Below are 21,281 nucleotides of genomic sequence, written 5' to 3' on the forward strand. Positions count from 1 at the left end.
TGGATGATGGGGTCAATAATTATGTGAGAGAACAGATTACAGAAAAATAAGTAGCAGAATGGGTTTGATAATCAAGAGAGTAACCACGGAGAAGATATAGGATTACTTAAGGACAAAGGAGGTATTTCATGCCTTGAGCCAGAGGAAATGGATAAAGTGCTAAATTAGTATTTTTAAATTGGTATTCGGCAAGGAGAAGGACATGGAGGATAGAGATATCAGGGAAAGGTAATATTTTCCCTGATACAGTATAAAGCTGATATTTTCACGCATGTGAAGAGAAGGGAAGTGGGAGAAAGCAATAAAGGCTAGAAATGAAATTGAGACAAAAAATGGTGTAAGGTAAGGAGAGGAGATACTAAATGTAAAGCCAGAGGCAGGGATATAGGTAGAATGGGAATGACGCAGTGGGTGAGGGGAAAACAGGGGGATAAAAGGGAAAAATGGGACTCAAGGACAGTCGATGAATGTATGGAGGAGAGGAAAAGAGCAGGATGAGGATGGCAGACGATGGTGGGCAAATGTGTACACACTGGGGGTGCGTTGAGGCTCCTAAATAAATATAAAATTGTTGTTTGGTTCAATTACAAGTACACACTGTCCTCTTTATCCAGCAAGTTGCTATCTAAAGATCTGAGTATGCACAGTCAGCCAAGTCCTCATCCCTCATTCTTTAGTACAAATATTTCTATATACTCATGCACTGAGGAACATTGTCTGGTTGCAGACCGCTTGCGCCAAATAGTACTGTTTGCACTGGTTGGATAGATTGTCATGTTTGTGTACACATAAGCAACGTCCCATTTCAAATCAATTACTGCTTCTAAGTTTAATTTATTCAGATAAAGTAGTTTATTGGCTCATATCATTTCCTTTTAGACATTTAAAAGATTCAGTGAGTTTACTAATAATACATGTCAATGTATATTTCTCAGGCATATTTATGCTTACTTAGGGGTATATTTGGAGAAAGTTTTAGTGGCCTCCATGTTTTTACATTACATGCACAATGTCAATGCTCCATTCCCTGTGGATAATAAGTACTTGGTATAAGCTAAATTACTGTATTTATTGAGTGCATTTTTTTCAAATAAAATAAAATATAGACAATAAAAGCACCATGGATTGATGAAGATTGCAAATTAGTCAATAAGCCAATCACATTTGTCTTGTTTCTGTTCCAACAATTAATTAAGCCTTTGTACCTTTCCAGTGTAAAGGCTGAAATAATTTCATCAAGATGAATTATAAATAGACAAAAATAAATTGATCTCATTTGAGTTGAGATAATCATTCCATTTAGACCATACGATAGAACTTCACTTATCTCAGGAGATCTCATGTCAGTTATTAAACACAAGATACATGAAATTAAATGTGTATTAGAGTGATATATTTCAGGTGCCCTTGGTTATATTAGCAATATCCAAGTAATGCTCAGAGCAACAAAAAAAAACAATTATCAAGCACAGGTTGAAGAAACTATGTAAAAAAACTAAGCAAACGAGATCATCAGTGAAGTGTTACAGAGGGTGAAATTAAGCTGACCAAAAGCCAGTGTCCAATGCACAAGATTCCTGCATGTATTGTTTTTTAAGTTACCAGTTATTCAAATCATTGCATTTGGTGAGATTTTGCTTTCGTAAAATATCTACATTTCTACCAATTTAACGATCATTGCATTCAGAAGTAATTCACTGCATTTCCTTGCAGTCACTTCTGCAGATAATAGAATGAGCACAGGTTAAGAAATGATACATAATGACAGAAGCCAAAGATAATCGAAGACAAGAATTTTTTTAATAGGAAAAGTTAAGAAAGACCCCAGAACTAACGGGACAGAAAGCTCACGAAGAGATAGGAGAGTATGGCCAAGTGTAATAGGAATCGATGTGAAAGGTGAGATGAGTAATGGATTAAAAGTATTATATAGGAATCTGCAAAGTATAAGAAGTAAAATGGATGAGCTTGAGGCTCAGTTAGAGATTGGTAGATATGACATTGTGGGGATTACAGAGACATGGCTGCAGGAGGATTGGAACTGGGAACTGAATATTAAGGGTTATACGTCCAAAAGAAAGGACAGGCAGGTGGGCAGAGGAGGTGGGGTAGCTCTGTTGGTGAGGGATGAAATTCAGTCCCTTGCGAGGGGTGACATAGGAACTGACGATGTAGAGTCACTGTGGATAGAGTTGAGGAATTGTAAAGGTAAGAAGTCACTAATGGAAGTTATCTACAGGCCACCAAACAGTAGCCCGGATATAGGGTGTAAGTTGCAGCAGGAGTTAAAACTAGCATGTAACAAAGGTAATGCCATTGTGGTTATGGGAGATTTCAATATGCAGGTAGACTGGGAAAATCAGGTTCATTCTGGACCTCAAGAAAGGGAGTTTGTAGAGTGCCTCCGAGATGGATTCTTGGAGCAGCTTGTACTGGAGCCTACCAGAGAGAAGACAATTCTGGATTTAGTGTTGTCCAATGAACTAGATTTAATAAGGGAACTCAAGGCTTGAAGTAGTGACCATAATATGATTTGTTTTAATCTGCAATTTGAGAGGGAGAAGGTTAAATCAGAAGTATCAAAGGAGACTATGAAGGCATGAGAGAGGAGCTGGCCAAGGTCCACTGGAAAAGGATTCTAGCAGGAATGATGGTGGAACAGCAATGGCAGGAATTTCTGGGCATAATCCAGAAGATGCAGGATCATTTCATTCCAAAGAGGAAGAAAGATTCTAAGGGGACTCAGAGGCAACCGTGGCTGACAAGGGAAGTTAGGGATGGAATAAAACTAAAAGAAAAGATGTATAACATAGCAAAGAGTAGTGGGAAGTCAGAGGATTGGGCAACTTTCAAAGGACAACAGAAGTAACAAAAAGGGCAACACAAGTAACAAAAAGGGCAATACGGGTTGAAAAGATGAAGTGCGAGGGGAAGCTGGCGAAGAATATAAAGAAGGACAGTAAAAGCTTCTTTAGGTATGTTAAGAGAAAAAGATTAGTAAAGACAAATGTGGGTCCCTTGAAGGCAAAAACGGGTGAAATTATGATGGGTAACACGGAAATGGCAGAAGAGTTGAACAGGTACTTCGGATCTATCTTCACTCAGGACAGTCTAAGAATAAAGGGGAGGCCATTTAAAACTGAGGTGAGAAGAAACTTGTTCAACCAGAGAGTTGTGAATTTGTGGAATTCTCTGCCACAGAAGGCAGTGGAGGTCAAATCACTGGATGAATTTAAAAGAGGGTTAAATAGAGCTCTCGAGGCTAGTGGAACCAAGGGATCTGGGGAGAATGCAGGCACTGGTTACTGATTGTGGATGATCAGCCATGATCACAATGAATGGAGGTGCTGGCTCGAAGGGCCAATTGGCCTCCTGCACCTATTTTCTATGTTTCTATAATTCTCCAATTGTATTCGATTAATAGAGCAGAAAAAGATGTAAACAGAAGTAAAATAAGGATGAGAACAAACTAATACAATGAATGATGGGCAATCAATGATGACATTTTCAAGTGCTCACAGGGAAGATACGAGGAGCAAGTACTCTCCTGAGAGAAACATATTAAAACCAGTGATTATGTGAATGAGATGAAAGTTCTAGATTTGCTGAAAAAACAAAACCAATAAATCCCCAGGACTGGTTTTATTTGTTTCAGAATGCTTCCAATAACAAGTTACAATAATTCAAAATCATAATATTGCATGCCTGAAATAAAACACAAGATGCTGGAATACTGAGAAGGCAAGAACTGTTAACAGTTAACAACATCAGGTCAATGAACTTTGCCAGGACGTCATCTTTGAAAGGTCATGGATCTCAAAAGGTTAACTGTTCTTTCCACAGATGCTGCCCAAGCTGTTGAGTATTTCCAAAATCTGCTGTTTTATTTGTAATTATAGGGCAAATTATGCAGACAAGAGGTAACAGTAGATTGAAAGCAATAAACATGATTTATCTATGCATTAACAACATAATAAACTCAGTAAGCACAGACTGAGATGGGAAAGGCCCTCCCTGCTCTGAATTTAATCAAGAAAGTTAGATAGACACAAAAAGCTGGAGTAACTCAGTGGGACAGGAAGCATCTCTGGAGAGAAGGAATGGGCGACGTTTCAGGCCGAGACCCTTCTTCAGACCTCTCGATCCGAAACGTCACCCATTCCTTCTCTCCAGAGATGCTGCCTGTTTTTTGTGTCTATCTTCAGTTTAAACCAGCATCTGCAGTTCCTTCTTACATGTTAGATTCTAAGTTGACCAGGTTACTTGTACGGTTCTAATAGATTATCAATAATATATTTTTAATTGTCTACAGTTTTTAGTTATTGACTTTAAATAACTTCAATGCTTTAATTTTGATTGATTCTGAATAATTTTTGAAAGTTGCTTCTCAATTTCAGGGTTTTAAATTTCTCTGTTTAACATTACACTAAAACTTTCCCAACAATGCAGACAATTTTCAGTGTGTAAGAATGCAAGGTAAATGATTGATGGTGAAACAAGAGAGTGCAGATGCTGGATTCTGGAGCACAAAAATAAACTGCTGGAGAAACTCAGTGGGATCAGCGGCATCTGTGGAAGGATTTGCTCAGTTGTTTCGAGTCGAGATCCTTCATCTGGACTCAAGAGTCGGAAAGTTCATGAAGTAAAAGAAATATAAAATACAGAACAAAAAAAAATCAACCTTAACAGTCGCAAACCCTTACCACTCTTTGGGTGTTTGTTATGCCCCTAACCTCTTCCTTATCTTTTCCCCTTTTACATCAAATCTATGGACCCTATCTCCCACCTTTCTATATTAAAACGACAGTCCATTTACTCTTGTGCTGGTCTCTTATTTGATCATGTACATTAAAGGAGGTGTAACACAGCCCATGGTGGAAGTCTCCGTAGATATCATAAACTACTTGCATTATCAGAGACTCACAATATGCATCAGTTCTTTGTAAGACCAAATCAAAATGTCCTATTTTCCTACACTCTCAAACAATTACTGAATTTATCTTTTTTTAAATGTAATGTTTCAGTGATGAACATTTTCATGGTTTAACAAACATCTGCAAATGGTACTTTAGCCTCAGCCCCCCTCAATTGTCTGGGACAACTGGTGCGGGGGGAAGAGAGGGGAAGTTTTGTTGCCTCCATCACAGTGAGGGGGTGTTTGGAGTCACTGTGATGGATGTTTGTGTTGGGGTCGGGTGTCCTGTGTTCTTTTCTTTTTTGCTGTATTTTGTGTGACTGCTGAAATTTCGCTCGGTGTTGTGCCGAGTGACAATAAAGTGTTGTTATGTTAAACTGATAATTTATCATCAACTCTCCAACCAAAGGAAATAGACTTTTCTTAATAACTAAATTGAAACACTCAGCTTTCTCTGCTCAAATTGTAACTAACTCCAATTCGATTTATCTACTGCTTTGTTATATGCGACAGATGTACTCAAGCTTTGAGTCACTTATACATGACATAAATTTACAATGACTGTTTTTTAGTTATATATTTCAAATTTTTAAATTATTTTATCAGTTGTATTTGTAGAATTTGGACAAAATAATATGAAATCTTTAAGTAACTTAATTGAGCATTGCTTGTATATTTTCTTTAAACTGTATTGATTGAAAACTATTATTTGTCCAATACAGCATGCTTGCATTAAAATATTTAACTGGGAGTTAATTTTAACACATGTACTTATGAATTGAAGCATATGAACCAGTTTTGATAGGGAGACAAATGAAAGACAAAGAAACGTGAACTACGGAGAGTCCATGTTGCCTACACATCCATCAAATTTATGGGAATTGTTCAAGAAGAAAACAAATCCTGCAGATTAACGCTAATTAGGAGGCAGTATATATTTATAATTTGGCAATCCTCCGAACATGGTGCCATACAGGCCGTTAGCCCAAAAGGCTGGAGGCACTAAACTTGGTTTCTGGAGTGAATCAAAATTGGCTCCATCAGAGGAAGTAAAGGGGGAACTGTCTTTTTTTAAACAAAAATGCACCAGAATGTAACAAAATGATTAACCAAGTATCATTACTGTCCACATGGCATTTAAATTATTTGAAAATGGAAAAGCAAACAAAACTGTAAATAAAAACACAGCAGGGGTATAGGAAATTACAGGAAGCAAGAGCAAAATGCAGCCAAATGAAAGATTGTGAAACTGTGAGGGAAATAAACAAGGCAGAGAGATGCTGCAAAGGTTATAACATGCAAAACAAAGTTATTTGCAGCACATTAGCGATAAGGATCATCATACACTGCTGGATAATGTGTTAAAACTATGTTTTCAACAACAGAAAATAGAACAAAATTACATCGTGCAGGAAAAGGCACAAATTGGAAGGGATGTCTGTAATGTGCACATAGAATAGGTTCATCGGAAAATAATGATGCCCTATCCTAATTACCAGGTTGTAGTATGGACATTCTTAATTTGGAGGTAGTGTGCACACAAATCTTCCACTGAAGAAGTGTGCTATTGACGGCAGCACTACTCTGCAACAAGTCCCTGCTCGCTAACTGTGTCCAGGATGCCAGCAGGTGCTAAGCAGCATTTAGCCTTTTCCAGCATTAGTAGCAGCTCTTACTTTGGCACCATCAGCCATTCCCCAGGCCTAAATACCTTCCAAAGAGACTAAATGACTGTGAATGTTTCTGACAATGAAAAACTTTCAATGTGTATTTAAATACTATTCATCAAAATAAAACATGGCAAACATTAGGAAATAAATAGAGAAATTAGTACATTTTGATCAACTCAACAAAGAAAAAAATGAAACAAGCTTTTAAATGTGCTTTATCTTCAGTCATTTATTCCAATTGAAATCAATGCAGCATTATTGCACAGGTAGATTTTTCAATCCAAACTTGAATGTAACAACTGGTTTCCACGAGAAGTCAAAGTGAAGAGCAGTTATTTCAAAAGTTGCCAATAGCTGAGCAGAGGTTGAAATTTTGTTTTCATCCCCTCAGTTGGATAAAATTGACTGCTTTATTTTTATTCCCAAAATCCAAACCAATGCGAGATATGAAACAAAGTTTAAAATGCAAAGTTGTAACCTGGTGAAAATGTGGCCATGAAAAATCTTATTCAAATTCTGCTTTATATCTAGAAAAAGATACTTCCGTTTAGCGGATTTAGCTGATCATCCCAAGTTATTGTGGTTTCAGAAATACCAGCGTGCAAACATCCCCAAGCAAGACAATCCTGGACTTCTGCAGATACATTACAAGTGTAAGACACAATGAGTCATTCTGTCAATTTGTCATTTTACTTCAACACTGGACTCCACATGGAGTCCATGCAAGAGTATTTTCTTCCTGGGAATCCCAAATATTACGCGGGGCACTTCATCTCCCCGACCCTATACCAATGACTTAAATTTGAGAATTCTGTTCATTCAATGCAAATTTGAAAACTGGAGAATAAAGAAAGCAAATGATTTTTTTCCTTCAATGTTCGTAAATATTTGCTCGTAATATTTGTTCGTAAATATGCTTGTAAATATTTTTAACTACTAATATTTTTAAATAACTACTTTTTATTTAGTTAGTTTAATGACGATTACAAATGACCATAAATAATTGACTGAAGATCAGAATTTAAAAAGTGATAAAACCTTTCAGATTTGACTAGAGGCAAAGTCTGCTGTCAGCTTTACTCCCTGCTGAACACCATTACAATCTTCCAGGAGTACACAATCCAAGGATTGCTCACCTCCGTGTGAGCAATTGGCATATACACATTGGCATATCCAGCCTGATTACATTTGATCAGGCAAGTATTAAACATCAATCCAGACCAATCTGGATCAAGACTATTCAGCACAAATGCAAACCTTGGGAGCTCAAGAACACATAATTTGAATAAATTGTTTGTCACTTGTGGCTCAATACGACGAGGTCGTCAATTTAAATTGCAAACTTTTATTTTCTCCACAGATGCTGTTTGATCAGCTGAGAATTCAATAAGAATGTAAATAGTAAATCATGTATAGACTAAAACTCTCATTTGTTTGTTTGTTTGTTCCTGAACTACAGCCAAAAAGGTGCGCTACAGCACGACAATTTTAGGCCCACCTTACTCAGGTGGGAGAGGAGGGGTGGGAGAGGAGGGGGGGGAGAGGGGGGAGAGGAAGGGGGAGAGGAGGGGAGGAAGGGAGCGGAGGAGGAGGAGAGGGGAGTGGGGGGGTGGGGTGGGGGGAGGGAGGGAGTGTGGGGGGGGGGAGAAGGGAGTGGGGGAGGAGAGGGTGCTGCACCAATGCAGAAGAGGCAACCCTAAGGGGGAGAGGGGGTGGGGGGGAGGAGAGGGGAGTGGGGGAGGAGAGGGGAGTGGGGGAGGAGAGGGTGCTGCACCAATGCTGGAGAGGCAACCTTAAGGGGGAGGGAGGGTGGCAGGGGGGAGGGAGTGGGGGAGGTGGGGAGGGGGGTAGAGGAAGGGAGAAGGTGGAGGAGAGGAGGGGGTGGAGGAGGGGAGGGGGAAGGGAGGGGGAGGGGTGTGGTGGTAGGGGGAGGAGTGTGGAGGTAGGGGGAGGGAGGAGAGGGGGGTGTGGGGATGGAGAGGGTGCTGCACCAATGCAGGAGAGGTAACCCTAGGGGGAGAGGAGGAGGGAGGTGGGGGCGGGGAATGGAGGTGGGTGGGTGGGGGAAGGGAGGGGGATGGAGGAGGGGAGGGAAGGGGTGGAGGGGAAGGAGGGGGGATGGGAGGGAGGGGGGAAGGAGGGGAATGGGGAGGAGGGGACGGGGAGGAGGGGAGGGAGAAGGGGAGGGAGGGGGGGGAGGAGGGGAGGGAGAAGGGGAGGGAGGAGAGGAGGCGGGAGGGAAGGAGTGGGTGCAGTACCAATGCAGGAGAGGCAGCCTTAGGGGGGAGGGTGCAAGGAGGGGAGGGAGGGGGAAAGGTGGGTGGAGAGGGGGAGGGGATGGAGGTGAGTGCGTGGGTGGGGGAGGGAGTGGTGTAGGAGGGGTGGGAGGGGAGGAAGGAGGTGGGGTGTGGGGGAGGAGGGTGTGGAGGGAGGGGAGGGAGGGAGGCAGAGGGGAGGGAGGCAGAGGGGAGGGGGGGAGTGGGGGGGGGAGAGGGTGCTGCACCAATGCATGAGTAGTTTGGGCCCAATGGGTCCACTTCATCTGGTAGATTCTAAATATCAAAAAGATGCATCTTCTCAGGGTTCAAGCTGTGTATAAATTCTGTTCAACGATTGATCATTTTCAAATCAGCTGAACTTAAATCAATCATAAAATAAAATCAGCATTTCATAACTGTTAACAGTAGCTTTTACTGATCTACACTGCATTACAGAAGGTAACAAAACGGGCAATACGGGCTGAAAAGATGAAGTACGAGGGGAAGCTGACCAAGAATATAAAGAAGGACAGTAAAAGCTTCTTTAGATATGTTAAGAGAAAAAGTGTAGCAAAGTCAAATGTGGGTCCCTTGAAGTCAGACACGGGTGAAATTATTATGGGTAACAAGGAAATGGCAGAAGAATTGAATAGGTACTTCGGATCTGTCTTCACTAAGGAAGACACAAACAATCTCCCAGATGTACGAGAGGACAGAGGATCTAAGGGGGTAGAGGAACTGAAAGAATTTTTTATTAGGCGAGAAATAGTATTGGGTAGATTAATGAGACTGAAGGATGATAAATCCCCTGGGCCTGATGGTCTGCATCCCAGGGTCCTCAGGGAGGTGGCTCTAGAAATAGTGAACGCAATGGTGATCATTTTCCAATGTTCAATAGATTCGGAATCAGTTCCTGTAGATTGGAGGATAGCTAATGTTATCCCACTTTTGAAGAAAGGAGCGAGAGAAAACGGGAAATTACAGACCAGTTAGCCTGACTTCGGTGGTGAGAAAGATCCTGGAATCAATTATTAAAGAGGTAATAACTGTGCATTTGGATAGCAGTAAAATGATAAGTCCAAGTCAGCATGGATTTATGAAAGGGAAATCATGCTTGACTAATCTTCTGGAATTTTTTGAGGATGTGACAAGTAAAATGGATGAAGGGGAGCCAGTGGATGTAGTGTATCTATACTTTCAGAAAGACTTTGATAAGGTCCCACACGGAGAATTGGTGACTAAAATTAGAGCACATGGTATTGGGGGTAGGGTGTTGACATGGATAGAAAATTGGTTGGCAGACAGGAAGCAAAGAGTAGAGTAAACGGGTCCTTTTCAGAATGGCAGGCAGTGGCGAGTGGAGTGCCGCAAGGCTCGGTGTTGGGGCCGCAACTGTTTACCATATATATTAATGATTTGGAAGAGGGAATTAGAAGCAACACTAGCAAGTTTGCGGATGACACAAAGCTGGGTGGCAGTGTAAACTGTGAAGAGGATGTTAGGAGGTTGTAGGGTGACCTGGACAGGTTGAGTGAGTGGGCAGATGCGTGGCAGATGCAGTGTAATATAGATATATGTGAGGTTATCCACTTTGGCGGGAAAAAACAAGGAGGCAGGATAGTATCTCAATGGTGTTAGGTTAGGCAAGGGGGAGGTACAGCGAGACCTGGGTGTCCTTGTACACCAGTCACTGAAAGTTGGCATGCAGGTACAGCAGGCACTGAAGAAAGCTAATGGCATGTTGGCCTTCATAACAAGAGGATTTCAGTATAGGAGTAAAGAGGTTCTTCTGCAGTTATATAGGGCCCTGGTAAGATCACATCTGGAGTATTGTGTTCAGTTTTGGTCTCCTAATTTGAGGAAGGACATCCTTGTAATTGAGGCAGTGCAGCGTAGGTTCATGAGATTGATCCTTGGGATGGCGGGACTGTCATATGAGGAAAGATTGAAAAGACTAGGCTTGTATTCACTGGAGTTTAGAAGGATGAGAGGGGATCTTATAGAAACATATAACATTATAAAAGGACTGAACAAGCTGGATGCAGGAAAAATGTTCCCAATGTTGGGTGAGTCCAGAACCAGGGGCCACAGTCTTAGAATAAAAGGGAGGCCATTTAAAACTGAGGTGAGAAGAAACTTGTTCACCCAGAGAGTTGTGAATTTATGGAATTCTCTGCCACAGAGGGCAGTGGAAGCCAAATCACTGGATGGATTTAAGAGAGAGTTAGATACTCTAGGGGCTAGTGGAATCAAGGGATATGGGGAGAAGGCAGGCACGGGTTATTGATTGTGGATGATCAGCCATGACCACAATGCATGGCAGTGCTGGCTCGAAGGGCCGAATGGCCTCCTCCTGCACCTATTTTCTATGTTTCTATTACGTGCACAGCGTATACAATGGAAAATGTGCCTCCGCTCCCACAACAATGTAACCCAGGTGTCACTCTATTTAGTTACACTGTCTGGAACCAAAACTGAGACATTAGTTTTTTTCTTTGTGATATATGGCATTTTATCACATCAGAACTTACCAGAAGGATTCTTTTTACTAGACTCGTCTATAATCAATCACCTTGTTAAAATAAAAGAGACCATTATTTTAAGTTTGAGGTCAGCAGAAATTGCTCTTAGTGTTTAACTGTTCTCAGAAAAATCAACAATCTTCTGGGCTGATGCCTAAGTTAAACAGTTGCTGGAATCTTATTTCTTATTACTGAGATATAAAGTACATCTTCAAATAGCCGTTGAATCATAAAACCTCAATATGCGAGTCAAAATAATCCAAGCCAGTTTATGAGCATGTATATTTATGGCCTCAGAGTTGAGCAAAACGTCTCTTAAGGCTTGACGGTACTGCAACTCACCTGCAAAATACCTCAGATGTGGATATGTTCCCTTGAGTCCCTGTGATGAACTAATCTTGCTGGCAACTCTTGTAGTGGTGACACTAAAATGACACTTCACTGCAAACCTTGACTAAATTTAGCAGGAAGTTGCTGTGTTCCAATTTAAAAATAAGTAGGGTTTTTAATGATTTAGTGAGTAACAGCTACCACTTCATCAAGATTTAGCATGCATAAACAATATGCAATGTAAAACAAAAATTAGAAAGGTATGATCTTTCAACTCTTTCAGCACTTCTTATGATACATTATTTCCTTTCAACAAAAGCTTATAATAGAAAATGAACTCAAAATATTATCACAAGCACATGCATATGTTCTTTGGTCCAAGTGCTTAAATTTTCCATTCATAAAACATGAACAAATAAAAAAAATAACCAGGTAGGAATCATTCAAAAATTTTCAAGGGCCCACTATGAGCCAACAAAGTTGACCTGCTCGGTGCACTATCCAATATGCAAAACCGAGGTCAGTAAGTACTAAGAGAAAAACTCATCATTGGCTGGGGTCAAGAAGAATGCTGTGCCTTTAGCAAGTCAATAATTTTACTCACATGACTATATTATACAAGCTCTTCAGCTACTTCATTAATAACCTCTCCAACAAATGGTCAGAAATCGAGGCGCTTACACAGTATTCAGTTCCCACAACTTTAGATTATGATGTAATCTCTGCCCAAATGCAGCTAAATACCTTGACAATATTCAAGCTTGGGTTAATATTCTACCCAAAAGCTGCTCATCATTTATGTGCCACGAAGTGACTTTCTCCAATACGTCAGAGTATGACTTTTTCAAGCAGTCTCACAAATTATGGTTGCAAGTCTCAGTCTGGGTTTTCAGCAACTGAATCACATCCTGAATCTCCAGAGCTTTTCGAACAGTGACAGGGCACATCCAATGGATTGCTCTCTACTTGCCATTGTGAGTGCGTTCAACATTCTACAATCTCAAAACGATCAATCTAGGACAAACAATCAACGATTGCGATACCATTTATCACCATTAACATCTGCAATCTGCATCACTGGTACATTAATGCTGCAATGTGTCCGCTCTACAAGATACACTGCTGCAATTCGCCAAGAATTCTTTAACAGCATCTGCCAAATGCAGAATTTCTATCCTCGAAAAATACCCCAGATATGGGAATATCAGTATTTTTAACTCACACGTGAAAATGTTCCTGACTTGGAAAACCATAGATGTTTCTTCAGCGTTACAAGATAAAACGACTGAAACTTCCTATCCAGCAGTAAAGTGGGGAAATCAATAGCTATGCAAGTGACTCACCACTATATTTTTAATTAATTGGGGCAGAAAACAAAATTACAGCATTGGCAGTGACACTCACTAACTACCAACTTGAAGAATGAAAGCACAGAAAAATCACCAAGTTTACTTTTCCATAATATTTCCATATATTTCACTTTTCACCATAGCCCAGACCTCCCAACATTTGATTTTACAAATTCAGATTTTTGATGTCCAAACTTCAGGATTTTACATCAAAATTCATAATATGGCGCATAATACAACTTTTCAACAAAAAAAAGTATGCACGCCAAATGCGCATTGCGCTACATTCACGTGTCAAAAATGACTATTATTTCCAACAGTCTGTAGTTCTTGGATTACATGTACAATGTCAGGCCTATCATGAGTATATTCTACTATTATTGAAAGGTTATTGAACAGAAATACTTTTTACAACAAAGAAAAAATTGTTTTGTTTTGTTTTTTCTATTTTGCTTTTTCCTTACACATCCCAATTCTCTTGGTATTGAATAAAAGAACAATGGTCATAAAATGTATGACCGTTATGAAGAAAGAGTTTCATTTAAAAAATTGCACATACCTAATTTACTTGAAGACATACTTGCTCCAGTGGTCTTCAACAGGAAATCACAACAGTCCATGTCCCCCCCAACCCTCCTCTCCCCACCCTCTCCCCCCACCACCACCCTTTCTCCCCCTCCACCCCTCCCCCCCTTCACCACTACCCCCCCTTTCCCCCCCAAATCCACTCCCCCACCCCTCTTCCCCCACTCCCCTCCCACCCCCACTCTCCCCCTCCATTCCTCCACCCCCCGACCCCACTCACTCCTCCCACTCCACTGCCCACCTCCCCCGCCCCCCATCCCCTCTCAACATCAACGGGCCTCACACTCCACAGCGAGGCGAGTGGCGAGGCCGGGGCCAGCGGCCGGGCGAGCGGCGAGGTGAGGCGAGGCCAGCAGCGTGTCCGGGCCAGCGGCAAAGCGAGACCAGCGGCAAGGAGAGGCCAGACCAGCGTCGAGGCAAGGCGAGGTGAGGTGAGGCTAGCGCGTGTCCGGGCCAGCTGCGAGGCGTGACCAGGCTAGAGGCGAGGCGAGTACAGCGGCGAGGCGAGACCAGCGGCGAGGCGAGTACAGCGGCGAGGTGAGGACAGCGGCGAGGCGACGCCAGGCTACAGGCGGGGCGAGTACAGCGGCGAGGCGAGACCAGCGGCGAGGCGGGGCGAGGCGAGTATAGCGGCGAGTACAGCGGCGAGGCCGGGCCAGCGGCAGGGCGAGGCCAGGCCAGGCTAGAGGCGGGGCGAGTACAGCGGCGGGGCGAGGTGAGTGGCGAGGCATGTGTTTTGCGGAAAAATGTGAGGCGAAATCGGAATGGCGGAAATGAAATAAGAAAACGGAAACTTTCCGTCAAATTCGGACGGGTTGGGAGGTCTGCAAAGCCTTCTATCTTACATGTTTAAATAAGCAATCAAATGGAAAAGGATGAATTTGCTTTCATATAGATCGGTCCAGGCCATCCCAAAGAACAATATATTTTGGAGCAATTATTCATAGAAATGAAATCAGATAGGGAACATAACATCAGGAAAATATAAGGAAAACCAGGAAAATTAATTAATTAAATTACTCCAACAATTGTTTGAAAAACTTTTTTGATCAATACCGTGGCCAAGATTTTGCTGTTGTAATTGTGGCAAACCCATCAGCAACTTTGTTCTGTTTAACACAGAAATTTTAAACAAGTTGTTTGTGATTCAAAACTACAGATGCAGGAAATCTAAAATAAAAACCGAAAAAATTGGGAAGACTCAGCAAGTCAGACAGCATCAGTGGCTAGAGGAACAGAGTTAACATTTCACAGTCCTCTGTGGCAATGAGTTCCACAGATTAACTACCCTCTGACAAAAGAAGTTCCTCCTCACCTCCTTTCTAAAAGAGAGCCTTTCAATTCTGAGGTTATGACCTCTGGTCCTGGGCTCTCCCACTCGTGGAAACTTCCTTTCCACATCCAGTCCACCTATGCCTTTCATTACTTTGTAAATTTCAATGAGGTCCCCCCTCAACCTTCTAAACTCCAGCGAGTAAAGGCACAGTGCTGTCAAACGCTCATCATATGTTAACCCACTCATTCCTGGAATCATTCTTGTAAACCTCTTCTGGACCCTCTCCAGAGCCAGCACATCCTTCCTCAGATATGGGGCCTAAATTTGCTCACGGTACGAAGCAGCCTACAATATTAAGCAGCATATCCAATCAAATAAGTCACCACTGCATGGCCAGTTGTAATATAGGAAATTATATTGTAGTTTGAAGGATGAAGGAATTACCAACATGTTTACTTATGACCAATGGATTTGCTATTTCAGCTGAGGAAAACTATATATATCCACACATGATACATAAGATAGACACAAACATATATCTGCCTAAACTAGTCTTTGAGGATGAGAAACAAGTTGGAAACCCGACCAGATTACTGCAAATAATCAACGGCTTGATTTTGGTTCAAAAATCAAAATGATTTGATGTACATTTAGAGCAAACGTGTGCGTTTTAAGTTATACCAGGTTTGTTTCCTAAATTAAGAATTGCTTTTGCTGAAGAAGCACTAAGACAATGTTTCATTTATATTGAAGAAAATGATTTGTTTTAAAAATACAGATTTGTGTCATTCATAACTTAGGTATTTTTAGAGGTTGCAATGCCAGCATTCCATGTGAAAGTAAGCTTGGAAGATTAATAGGAAAAATGAAAAAAAAATTAAACAAAGAAAATGTTGCTTTAAAATAGATTTTCTGGAATAACTGCACATCCATACATTTGCAATTACAATTAAAACAAAGTACTTGTGCGATAACACAAGGATAAGCACTCAACCAAGAAAACCAAGCCCAAAGCACTATCCAAACTGAGGCTCTCACTAGGGTCTCCTCTCTATACCACAGCTCCGCTCTTGCTCCCCCTCTCCCCATTCATAACGAGTCCCCCTCGTCCTCACCTTCCACCCCATCAGTCATCGCATACAATAAATTATCCTCCAACAATTCCGCCACCTCCAATGGGATCTCACTACTGGTCACATCTTTCCATCTCCGCCCCTTTCTGCTTTCTGCAGAGACCGTTCCCGCCGTAACTCCCTGGTCCACTCGTCCCTTCCAACCAAAACCACCCCCTCCCCAGGTACATTCCCCTGCAACCGCAGGAGATGCAACACCTGCCCCTTTACCTCCCCCCTCAACCATCCAAGCATCCAAACAGTCTTTCCAGATGAGGCAGAGGTTCACCTGCACCTCCTCCAACCTCATCCATTGTATCTGCTGCTCCAGATGTCAACTTCTCAACATCGGCGAGACCATGCACAGGCTCGGCGATCGTTTTGCTCAACACCTCCGCTCTGTCCATCTTAACCAACCTGATCTCCCGGTGGCTCAGCACTTCAACTCCCCCTCCCATTCCCAATCTGACCTTTCTGTCCTGGGTCTCCTCCATTGTCAGAGTGAGGTCCAGCGCAAATTGGAGGAACAGCACCTCATATTTACCTGGGCAGTTTACACCTTACATCTTTTTACTTAGTTTTCATGCTGACACAATTTCTTTTGGAGCTGAAATACTGTTGAACAATATAACGGTATTTCACCTATCCGCAACATATAAATTGGGTCATAAAAATAACAGTTTTGTTAGGCAAGTATTTTAACTGCAATCTTGATCCAGGTTATCATTTTGGCCAAAGTAAATTATATTAAAACAGTGCGTGTATTTGATAATGCCGTCGGTAGTAAGGTCGCCAAATGTCAACCATCTATAAAGCCCAGTCTTTCCAATCGTTCCTCACATGACAGTCCCGCCATCCCGGAGATTAACCTCGTGAACCTATGCTGCACTCCCTCAATAACAAGGATGTCCTTCCTCAAATTAGGAGACCAAAATGCACACAATACTCCAGATGTGGTCTCACCAGGGGCCTGCACAACTGCAGAAGGACCGATACTCAAATCCTCTCGTTCTGAAGGCCAACATGCCATTGGCTTTCTTCACTGCCTGCTGTACTTGCATGTTTACTTTCAGTGACTGGTGTTCAAATACACCCAGGTCTCGTTGCACGTCCCTTTTTCCTAATCTGACACCATTGAGATAATAATCTGCCTGCATCTGCCCATTCTCTCAACCTGTCCAAGTCACCCTGCAACCTCCTAACGTCCTCTTCGCAGTTCACACTGCCATTCAGCTTTGTGTCATCTGCAAATTGGCTAATGTTACTTTTAATTCCATCATCTAAATCATTAATATATATAGTAAATAGTTGCAGCCCCAGCACCGAGCCTTGCGGCACTCCTCTTGTCACTGCCTGCCAATCTGACAGGGACCCGTTTATTCTTACTCTTTGTTTCCTGTCTGCCAACCAATTATCTGTCTATGTCAATACCCTACCACCAATACCATGTGCTCTAATTTTGTTCACCAACCTCCCGTGTGGGACCTTATCAAAGGCTTTCTGAAAGTCCAGATACACTACAGCCACTGGCTCATCTTCATCCATTTTACTTGTCACATCCTTAAAAAATTCCAGGAGATTAGTCAAGCAGGATTTCCCCTTCATAAATCCATGCTGACTTGGACTAATCCTTTTACTGCTATCCAAATGCGCCATTATTACTTCTTTAATAATTGACCCCAGCATCTTCCCCACCACTGATGTCAGGCTAACTGGTCTATAATTCCCCGTTTTCTCTCTCGCTCCTTTCTTGAAAAGTGGGATAACATTAGCTACCCTCCAATCCACAGGAACAGATCCTGAATCTGTAGAAATTGGAAAATGATCACCAATGCGTCCACAATTTCTAGAGCCACCTACTTCAGTACCCTGGGATGCAGATCATCAGGGCCGGGGAATTTATCAGCCTTCAGTCCCATCAGTCTACCCAATACTACCGATGTACAGGAGACCAAATCGGGAACACCGGATACAGTAGATGACATCCATGTGAACCTCTGTCTCACCTGGTAGGACTGCTGGGGCCCGTGGATGGAGGCGAGGGAGTAGGTATTGGAACAGTTGTGACATCTTCTACGGTTGCCCGGTGAAAGTACATGGGGAGGGGGTGGTCTGGGTGGGAAAGGATGAGTGAACTTCGGAGCTGCGGAGAGAACAATCTCTGTGGAAGGTGGAAAGAGGTGGAAATGGGAAGATGTGACAGGTGGTGGGATTTTTGTTGTCAGGCTATTTGATTTGGGGCTAGTTGACCACAGTTAAGCATGTTGCTGTTCTCACCCTAGATCTCTTGTTGCATATTTTTCAGCAAAGAACAATGGAGAGTAATCAATAGCTAGAACATGGCAATTTGCATCTTACTAGTCAAAAGCAATGGAATCTATTTTATTGGTTTAAAAAAAGCTGTACACAAAACAAACAGTACAGCGGTTATTCCTGCTCAGCAGTATCCTGTTGAATTCTCTTTCTCTTCTTATCTCTTTCATGCATGATCTGTGCATCCTGTCTACATTATTTAGAATTACAGGAAACAAAGCATTCTTCCAGTCTCTCTCTCTCTCTCACTAATGCTCAGTTATGCTGTTCACTGCCATTGCTCCTTCAGTTCCACTTTGTACTCCTTCTAAAACAACAATGGCTTCTATTCCCCTGCCATATTACTAATTTCCTCAAGGATCTAAGCTTTTCTCAATTGTTTTCTGCCTCTTTAAAATCTTATTTACAAACCAGATCAATCAGCGATGATATCCAAATTCACCTGATGCACAACTCACTTAACCCTTTCACTTTCTCCAAATTGTCCGATTGCCCCACATTCATACTAGGTGAGCAGCCAGTTTGTACAACTAAGACTGACATCAATGTTTTAAGATTTCACGGCAGATCTCAGTCGCATGAGAATTCATCACACCTTGTGCGACTGTCAGTATACAGCAAGATTTTTCAGCATTTCCCTGGAGAAGTTGGAAAGGAGGAATAATGTTTTCTATATATAGAATGGGGGTAGGAGACTTACAAATGAGAACTTGACACCATTTTGAATAGACTTCCAACCAAATGCTTTGCTCAACATTTTTGGTCTAAATGATTTCAAGGTTCAAGGTTTCAAGGTCAGTTTATTGTCACATGTACCAATTAAGGTACAATGAAATTTGAGTTACCATACAGCCATATTAAGTGAAAAGCAACAAGACATACAACCACATAAAAGTCAACATAAACATTTCCTGTGAAATGCTTTGACAGAAAAGAAATCCAAATGCAAGTTGCAAATTAATTTTCAGATATTCGATTGCTTGGAATTCTTAGCCAGATTATAGTTATGTCAGTTCAGTTTTGATCTTTGGTATAGTATCAATTATTAACATTTTTATATATAAGTATTTCCTACTGTTAGTTAATGTTTACAACTCAAAAAATGAAAATTAGAATTAAAAATTAGAATTATTGAAATCATATGTAATTGTTTTCTCTCTCTGCAGCTCAGATATAACTAAGCCATGGGTTAGAGGAACAACAAAAGTACATGGCTTTTAAATAGAGCTAAATAGATTGTGTATCAAAAGGAGAAAAAAAAATTAGGACTTTGTTTTCCAAAAGAACAGGTTCAATAAAATTGCAGTGAGAATGCAACATTAATTCAATCCCCTTGTATGATTTGCAACACTTTCTCTCTTTTCCAGAACAATATTACATCCATACTGTCAAACTCAATAAGAATTTTGCATTTTTCAATCACCCTTCTATCTCTGAACAATTACAATCCACTCCCTCATATGACAAACCTGTCACCATAGGTGTCATGTGTAGGGAAGAATGGCAGATGCTGTTTTAAATCGAAGATAGACACAAAAAGCAGGAGTAACTCAGCCGGACAGGTAGCATCTCTGAAGAGAAGGAATGGGTGACTATGGAGAGAAGATGCTGCCTTTCCCGAGTTACTCCAGCTTTTTGTGTCTAACTCCAGGCATCAAGCTGGTGAACCTTCATTGTGTTCTCTTTACATATTGGGCGGCATGGTGGCGCAGCGGTAGAGTTGCTGCCTTACAGCGAATGCAGCGCCGGAGACTCAGGTTTGATCATGACTACAGGTGCCGTCTGCACGGAGTTTGTACGTTCTCCCCGTGACCTGCGTGGGTTTTCTCCGAGATCTTTGGCTTCCTCCCACACTCCAAAGACGTACAGGTATGTAGGTTAATTGACTGGGTAAATGTAAAAAAAAATTGTCCCTGGTGTGTGTAGGATAGTGTTAGTGTCCGGGGATCGCTGGGCGGCGTGGACTCGGTGGGCCGAAGGGCCTGTTTCCGCGCTGTATCTCTAAATCTAAATCTAAAAAAATCCTTTCTCAGGTAGGGAGACCAGACGCATTCATAATCTTGCAGATGCAGCCTCACAGGATTTTATCAAATGGGAGCAAGATGATCCAATCTCCTTGCTATAAAGGCGAACTGTATATTGACCTTTCAAAATGGTTGCTATATCTGCATGTTAACTTTCAATGTTGAAGTGCTGCTGAACCCCTCGAAATGCCAACACCTTTCAACATTTAAAATCCATTTTCTATCAAAAACAAAATTTTGTATTATTTTCTATCTGACATACTTTGTCCATTCACCTTGTCTGCCCATATTTCCCAAAGTTTATCTATATTCCCTTCTGAGCAATCTTGGAGATGTTATAACTTATATCATTATCCAAATCAGTGAACATATTGTGAACTGCAGGGGGCCCATATCACAATCCTTGCTGCATCTTACGTCGCAGCCTCTTAAACCAAAACTGTCCTATTTATTCCTATTCAGTTTTTTTAATCTATTAAACAAACCTAAATTTATTCTCGTGTATTAATACCATGTCCTCTAAGTTTGCAAAATAATCTCTTGTATACTGCCTTATCAAAGGCCTTTTGAAAGTCCAACCCTTATTTACAGATTTGTCAAACATGATTTCCCTGTCATAAATTCATATTGACTGGCTAATCCAATCATTCTTTTACATGTGCCATTACGATAAGATTCAGCATTTTCTCAGATGTTAATAGCAACTGGTCTAGTTCCCAGCTTTCCCACTCTCTTTTTCCTTAAATACAGGGGTTAGATTTACCACCTTCAAATCTGTGGGAGCCTTTCCAGGATCTGTGATTTAGAACAAGACATCACGCCAGTGCCATCAAAACTTTTGGAGGCAGTTCATTAGGTCCTGGAGATTCCCTGACTTTCACTCTCATTAAACCTTTCCAATACGATTTTTTTTCACCAATTCTAATT

At 41.5% G+C, this 21,281-nt stretch overlaps 1 protein-coding gene across 7 annotated transcripts in view; it reads right to left on the minus strand.

Annotated features, from left to right (window-relative positions):
• The window catches only part of ate1 (arginyltransferase 1), a 134,475-nt gene that overhangs the window by 35,617 nt on the left and 77,577 nt on the right, over nt 1–21,281 (minus strand). The window lies entirely within an intron of this gene.

The sequence above is a fragment of the Rhinoraja longicauda genome, chromosome 16, assembly GCF_053455715.1.
Source record: "Rhinoraja longicauda isolate Sanriku21f chromosome 16, sRhiLon1.1, whole genome shotgun sequence".
Classification (NCBI taxonomy): Eukaryota; Metazoa; Chordata; class Chondrichthyes; order Rajiformes; family Arhynchobatidae; genus Rhinoraja; species Rhinoraja longicauda.